The sequence below is a fragment of the Pan troglodytes genome, chromosome 10, assembly GCF_028858775.2.
Source record: "Pan troglodytes isolate AG18354 chromosome 10, NHGRI_mPanTro3-v2.0_pri, whole genome shotgun sequence".
Classification (NCBI taxonomy): Eukaryota; Metazoa; Chordata; class Mammalia; order Primates; family Hominidae; genus Pan; species Pan troglodytes.
Window position 1 is genome coordinate 99,357,784 of NC_072408.2, and position 8,359 is coordinate 99,366,142.

The window sequence follows — 8,359 nt, forward strand, 5'->3', positions numbered from 1 at the left end:
GAGATAAGCAGATAGATTTAAGAGAAATAAACAAGAGAGAAATAATAGGAGATGAAGATTTGTTGAACATCCAATTAAATGAAAAGGAGGACTGAAGAGTCCCCACCAGGTTTCTGGATGTGGGCTGCTGGGTTGGTGGTCGTGCCATCCCTGGCTAGGGAAATAGAAACACATAGTTTAGGGAGGAAGGGCAGTCCACTCAGGAGTTCAGTTTGGCATATGTGAGATGTTCAATAGGCAGGAGACTGTGTGAGTTTTGATATGGACCTGGAAGACATCAGTGTATATTCACAAGTTAATGTCATAGGAGTAAACAAAATCATCTAAGAACAGTGTGGAAGGTAAGAAGAAAATTGAGGCTGGATCTCTAAAAAACAGTTATATTCAAAATTTAGACAAATGAGGATGATGAACAGGAGCAGTCAGAGAAGTAAGAGGGCACACAGAAAAAATCAGTGATAGAGAAGCCAGAGGAGGATATGGTTTTAAGAAGGCAGAGTCACAATGGTGCCCCACACTTCACAGAGGTCAAGAAGATAAGAGCTGGAACAGTCATTTGACTTTAGCCACGAGGAACTCAATGGGGACTTTTTGTCTAGAGCAAGTTTCTCAACCTTGGCACCATTGACACATAAGGCTGAATAACTTTATGATGGGGGGCTGTCCTGTGTATGATGGAATGATTAGCAAAATCCTTAGCCTCTACACATTAGATGACAGGACCAACCCCATTTCCCCTGTCCATCTCCCATTTGTGCCAACCTAAATTGTCTCCAGACATTGCCAAATGTCCCTTAGGATGCAAATCACCCCAAGTTGAGAACCACCAGCCAGAGTAATTTCAGTAGAAAGATTAAAAATAAAGCCAGACTGCAGCAGGTGCCATCATGGCAGACACAAGTCAAGTCCTCCTTGGTTCTGGTCTCACCATCCTGTCCCAGCTGCTCATGCGGGATATAAGCCTCTTCCTCCAAAAATAGGATGCAATATTTTTGGATGGCAAGTATTTCAACTTCCTGGTCTCTTTTGTTACACTCAACACATTGCCAGTATCAATGAGAGGTATGGGTTTTTCACAGACTTAACTCCAAGACTGTGTTCGGGAGGCCTTCAAACTGTGGCCCATGGAAAAGTTTTACAGCATTCCCAGGAGTGTGATGCGGACCTGGAAATGTACATGAGGAAGTCTCATCTTCCTTTGACTGAGTTATCAAGGAGACAGCTTGAGAGATGATGGCTCATTCTGCTGCTATCCTCATCACATATCCCTTCCATGTGATCACTCTGAGACCTGTGGTACAATTCATTGGCAGAGGACCTAAGTACTGTGGACTTTGCGACTTCATAACCATCTATCAGAAAGAGGGCATCCTAAGGTTTTTCCCAGGACTGGTTCCTCACCTCCTAGGTGACATCATTTCTTTGCGGCTGTGTAGCTCACTGGCCTACCTCATCAATACCTATGCACTGGACAGCAGGGTTTCTACCATGAATGAAATAGAGTTATTCTCAAGCTGTCACAAGATTTTTGCTGGCATGTTGACCTGTCCCTTTGTGCTTGTCTCTAATCTTATGGCTGTCAACAACTGTGATTTTGCTGGTGGATGCCCTCCTTACTCCCCAATGTATACTGCATGGATAGATTGTTGATGCATGCTACAAAAGCAGGGAAATATAAGCCCAGGAAATAGCTTGTTTTTCCAGAAGGTCCTCTTAAGGAAGACTTACTCGTGTGATTTGAAGATGTGGGGCAGAGACAGTGACATTTCTATAGTCCTAGATGCACAAAATTATGGCAGAAAATGTTGATTTCCATACAGTGTGATGCACTTTTATAACAATCATTTAATCTTGGGGAAAAAAACAGACCGCAAAGGGTTATGAGTGAGCAGGTAGTGCAAAGTGAAGTCAGCAACTTAGCTGGAAAAATAAAGAAAGAGAGAGAGAGAGATAGTAACTAGAAGAGAATGTATGATTAATGGAGGATTTGGGTTTTTTTTGTTTTTGTTTTTTAAGATGAAAGAGGCTAGAACGTGCTTAAATGATGACAAGAAGATCCAACAAAGAACGTGCTTAAATGATGACAAGAAGATCCAACAAAGAACCTATATTTGAAAGTGGCTAACAGATGGAGCAAAGTCTCTAGGGAAACAGGAGAGAATGGGGTGCAGAGAATCTCCTGAACAGGTTTTCCTTAGGGATAGCTTTATAATGTTGGGAGGGACTCATGACTTTCAAAGAATTTCCCTCTGTTTGCCTTTATTGTTTCTGTGAAATAGGGAACAATCTGGAGAGTGAGAAGAGAGTAGAAAGGCAAAGGCCCTATGACAGTGAAAGTTTTTAAGTGGCCCTGATTTGAGCCCAGATAATTCTTTTCAGGAGGCATTGACAACACAGTTGAAGTTGGAGATCATGAATGGTCAGTGATAAAAATGCTCTTACGCCATTTTTCCCCCCAGCAGTTTTCAGTAGCCCAGGAACAGATACGCAGGAGATTAAAAGATTGATCAAGACATTGGTTTTTGCCAGGTGAGTGTGATGGGCAGTCAATGTAGCAGGAAAGTTAAGGATTTGGGAAAGTTGGATCTTTTTTTTTTTTTTTTGGTTTTTTTTTTTTTTTTCTTTTTTTGAGACAGAATCTCACTCTGTTGCCCGGGCTGGAGTGCAGTGGCACAATCATAGCTTACTGCAGCCTTGACCTCCCAGACTCAAGCGATCCTCCTACCTCAGCTTCCCAAGTAACTGGTACGACAACCATGTACCACCAAGAAAAGCTGAATCTTTAGGAAATGGATTGCTCTAAATGCTCATCTGGAAGAACAAACCTGCAATATGACCTCATATCACATATAAAATGTATATAACATATTATGTTACATGTATTATATTATTATTCCACAGTTTAAAGACTTAAACAATAAGACAAAAAAATAGAAAATGTATAAAATAATTTATATAATCTAGAGAAGAAAGGTCTTCCTAAAAGTAAAACACGATGCCCAGAAATCATACATAAAAAGAGTTATATTTAACTATGTGCATTTTGAAAAAATTTTCAAAGCAAATAAATGACACCATTAAACAAAGTTAAAAGGTAAAACACAGGCTGCAGTGCATATGATAAAGAGCTCCCACAAATCAATAAGCAAAGTGCTAACATCCCAGTGGAAAATGGGCAAATATATAAACAATGTTATCACAAAGGGAAATTCAAAGGATAATAAATACATGAAAATATACACAACCTAACAAGTAGCTACAGAAATGCCAATTAAAATATATTGATGAGATTCCATTTTTTGCCTATCAAATTGGCAAAAATTAAAGGATATGTTCAATTTCAGTGAGAAGGTAAGGTATTGGAAATTGCTATTCTCTTTTGGGAAATCAATAGCAACATATACTAAAGGGTAAAACACATATGAGGAAACATGGCCAATATCGTATTTGAGAGAAACAAAAGCACTAACATTTATGTGTGTAGGTGTAAGTATAAGTGTGTATGTATACACTTATAAATGCATATAAATATAAGAATCTTTATTGTAGCATTCTTAAAGAAATCACAAAAATAGGCTGATTGTCCAAAAATGGGAAATAATTGAATTAGCTACAAGACATTTATACAACAGAATATTATTACGACCACCCAACGGGTTCACCTTGCCCACTGCCTAGACAGAGCCAATTTATCAAGACAGAAAAATTGCAATAGAGAAAGCATTTAATCAATGCAGAGCCACTGTACAGGAGACCAGAGTTTTATTGTTACTCAAATCAGTCTCCCTGAAAATTCGGGGATCAGAGTTTTTAAGGATAGTTTGGCTCATGGGGTGCCGGGGGTGGGAATACTGATTAGTTGGGTCAGAGATGAAATCATAGGGAGTCAAAGCTGTCCTCTTGCACTGAGTCAGTTTCTGGGCGGTGCCAGCTGATCCATCAAGCGCAGGGTCTGCGAAATATCTCAAGCACAGATTTTCAGTTTTACAATAGTGATGTTATCCCAAGGAGCCATTTGGAGGAGTTTAGAATCTTGCAGCCTCCAGCTGCATAACTCCTAAACCATAATTTCTCATCTTGTGGCTAATTCATTAGTCCTGCAAAGGCAGTCTAGTCCCCAGGGAGGAAGGAGGTTTGTTTTGGCAAAGAGTTGTTATTATCTTTGTCTCAAAGTTGAACTATAAACTAAGTTCCTCCCAAAGTTAGTTCAGCCTATGCCCAAGAATGAACAAGGACAACTTGGAGGTTAGAAGCAAGATGGGGACGGTTAAGTCAAATTTCTTTTACCATCATAATTTTCTCAGTTACAGTTTTTGCAAAGGCAGTTTCATTATGCTACTATAAATATAATTGGTAGGCTCTATGTTAGTTGACCTAGAGAGATATCCAGATGAAATATTAAGTGAAAGAAAACAAGTTTCAAATGTATGTAAGTTGGGTGATTTCATCAACACACATATATGGAGCATGCATTTATGTTTCTTTGTATGAACATGAAGAAAAATAGACATAGGACCATAGGTCATACCATGGCTGATGGGACTGTATATTGCCATCTTCTTTCAGGAAATTTGTTTTTGAAAGGAGTAAAAATGGGTTGGATGGGATAAGAGAAGATTGTCAACTTTTTCTCTATAAATTTTAGGTTGGATTCAAAGCATGCGTCACGTTAATAACTTTTAAAAATTGAACTAAAAAATACAAGACTAAAACATGAAATGATAATTCACAAACTGTCAAGAAAGCAGAAGATATTGGCGATGATCCATTCTCATTTTTCTATGTAAGTATAATATATAGAAACATTGTTAAAATGAAAGCGCATATCACATCTCACTACTTAACAAAAGAATTACTTTCATGTCAGAAGTCTCAATTTGCGCCTGAGTAGTTTCTGCCACCATAGGATTCAGACATGTCTGGACACGTGTAGAGGCTAAGGGTTCAGGCCCACTGGGGGTTGATTTGCATGAGGGAAGACTAAGGAGCCTCCTAAGAAAATCTCATCCTAAACTAGTTAGAGTTGGACATATGTTTTTGGTCAAACAATATTGAAAGGGGTGGCATGATTTTAAGCACAGCATAAAGACAAAAGGTAAACATCCTTACTATTTAATGTTTTCCCACCCAATCCCTATGTCTGAGTTCTAGGACCAGGTACAGTTGTATTAATTGAATTGATAGACTCCACACAGAAACATCTCTGAGATGCTGAGGAGGCAAGAAAGCAATTCGGGGACCTGTGTAAAGTGTGGCACTAAAGAGGGTGCCAGCGTGGTGGGATTTCAGGGGCATTCAGCGGGGGAATGGGCCTCAGCAAAGCTTGTTGGAGGCAGAGGGAAGCCCCTCTACATTCTGCTTTATTCACTTGACATTAAAACTACACATTTCTCTCCATTTTTATGGTCTTATCTGTCATTTTTAATGAATAAATACTATTTTATTTATATATGTATAGATATTTATTAACCTCTTATCTGTTTTTTTTTAACTGTTTGAGTTAATTTGGACTGCTGTAACAGAATACCGTACACTGAGTGGTTTATAAACAACAGAAATTTATCTCTCATAGTTCTGGAGACTGGGACAGCCAACATCAAGGTACTGGCAGATTCAGTGTCTGGTGAGGGCACCCTTCTTGGTTCATAGACAGCTGTCTTCTCTCTGTGTCCTCACATGGTGGAAGAGGCAAGGAACCCTCTGAGACCTCTCTTCTGAGAACACTAATCCCATTCATGAGGATTCCTCCCTCATCACCTAATCACCTCCCAAAGACCTCACCTCCTAATACTATCACCTTGGGGGTTAGGATCTCAACAGATGAATTTCAGAGGGCAGGGCCTAAACATTCAGGCCATAGCATCTACTATTACAGAACTTCATATGTATGGCTTTGTTTTGATGCTCAATTATTTTCTTAAATTCCCAAGAGCATACACCGACAAGCTCAAAAGATTTGAACATTTGCCTGTGTATAGTGATACACTAGACATAGTCATGTTATTTTTCGAAAGTATTGAAGCAATTTAGCATGCCATCAGCAAAGCTAAAGTTATCAAAATTTTGTCACAGATTGGACAGCTAGGTTTTATCTTTTGCATTTAAAAAATATTTATTGAGTATCTACTATCTACTATGATCAGACACTCCTCTGCATATTTCCCTCAAGTTCCCATGTGGCTTCCTGAGTCCTAGGATGATGGTCCTAAGCACTATGTTCTGTAAGCACTATACAAAATGTACTCGCAGCCAAGAAAAATCCACCTGCCATGGGATCCTGTTTTCCCTATGAGGAGATCTTCTCTTTTCCAGTGGCTCTTTGGGAGACACTGTCTCCATCTTCTCCATTACCTGCAGAAGCAGTTTCCCTCCTTGCCACTAAGGTTGATTTTCTAGGACAACTCTTCCAATTCTTTTTATATCCAGGGCTGTTTCCTCCCTCAGTGTTTCCTTCCTTTCTACCTCCTGGAGTAGAGGACCCTCCTAGAGAGAGATGGAAGTCCTGGGTAACCACATCCTGCCATAACCTAGGATCAATGTGATTCTCCAGTCCCCAGAGACCCACCGGACCTAGGTGGGAGTGAAGTCAGCCCCGCCTTTCCCTGTGCCCAAGCAGGTCCCCAAGACGCCAGCCCTGCTCCCTCCTAGAAGCTAGTCTTCCTCTGTCCTTCTGACAGCCTGCACTTTGGGAAGAACTGGTCCACTACTTTCAGCTCTCCAGTGGGAGTTTTCACCATAGATGATAGCCTCTGTTTGTCATGTTTGTTGTGATTCTTTCCCATCTGCTGACCTAAGTTATTTTGTTCTTCTTGTTGTTGCTCATATGTTTGCAATCCTTTATGTAGCCACATTTGTCAGTCTTTTTCTTTGTGATTTCTTCTGGCACTTCAAAGTACAATTTTTTTAAAAAAAGACAGTGTTTTCTCCAAAGATCTGACAATCAATAACTTACATTTCCTGCAACATTTTCTATTATCTAATACTTAAGCCATATAAAATTTATTTTAATCATAAGGTATTAAATTGCTGTATTAAATTGATTTTTTCAAAGAGAGATCTAGATAAGAATACTAAACAATGTGTTTTAAATAATTCTTTATTTTATTGTTTTTCAAAGATGCCTCTTGTTATCTGTTATATTCTTATATACAATATGTTTACTTCTGAACTGTGCTGTTCCATTTAACTATATGCTTATTGGGGGAAGATATACCTTCATTTACTGTTCTCTTTGCAAAATACAAGTTAATGCTCTTAGGTGAGCATGAGGGTGGTAAGTGCTAAATAAATGACATCTATTTTTGCAAATAAAAATTACAATTATGTTAAGTTCAAATATCCTATGGAGATTTTTGAGGTGGACTATAGTCAACCTATAAATTTGTTGAATGAGATAGAAGGCTTTCTGACTGATCATTATTTTCAAGGATAATAGTACACCTTTCCATTCATCTTCTCTAATATTATTCAGTAAAGTTTTATACTTTTGTTTCTGTTAGATAAGACATGCAACTGTTTCATAAGAATTCTTATTGTTAAATAATTTAGATAATATTATATTATTCTGGTATAAATAAAAGGACTTCTGGTATATATTTATATATATGGCATTCATCTGTCCATTTTATTGATGCCTATATTTTATTTTTTAGATTATTTCTTTTAGTTTTTAAAAGTATACAATCATAACATCTAAAAATGATATTTCAATTTTGTTTTCCAGTATTAACTCTTCTGAGTTTTTTAAATATTTTCTTGCATTGACCACAACTTCCAAAGTTGTGGTCATATGTATATGCATTGATGAAACCCATATGAGAATGGTTGCCTTGGTTTTCTTACTGATTTGAAAGGGAAACTTTCTAACAGGAAGAAGAAAAGGAGGCTTTTGAATAAGACTTGAAGGTTGCTTAATGCTTATGGTGTCTCTTACAAGCTAGAAATACAGAACAAATTCCACAACCTCCCTGAATCCCAGTTCCTTCACCAGGAAGATGAGGATATGAATACATCTCACAATGTCATAGGAATAACTGAGATATCATTTGCAAAGGGCCTGGCACTCAAGGCAGACACAATACATTTTACTTTTATCTAGTAAAAGAGTTGAGATTTAAAGCCAGATCTACCTGACTTCAGGCCCACACACATAACCCTGTGCTCTGCAGCCTCTTCAGGAGGAATTCCATTTATGCGTAGGCCATGCCCATGTATGGAAACAAACACAGCCACAGATGTCTAGGTCTATTAGCCACAACAAAATAAACCCTGAAAACTAAGCTACCTCTCTGTGAATATACCAGCTTCCCTTCATGCACAGCATCATGTACGGATCTGAAATCCGTACATGTCTAGCCAG

At 38.4% G+C, this 8,359-nt stretch overlaps 1 pseudogene; it reads left to right on the top strand.

Moving 5' to 3' along the window:
* The first annotated feature begins 887 nt into the window (after nt 1-887).
* LOC100612171 (mitochondrial carrier homolog 2-like) lies at nt 888-1,774 on the top strand (annotated as a pseudogene).
* The last annotated feature ends 6,585 nt before the right edge of the window (nt 1,775-8,359 follow it).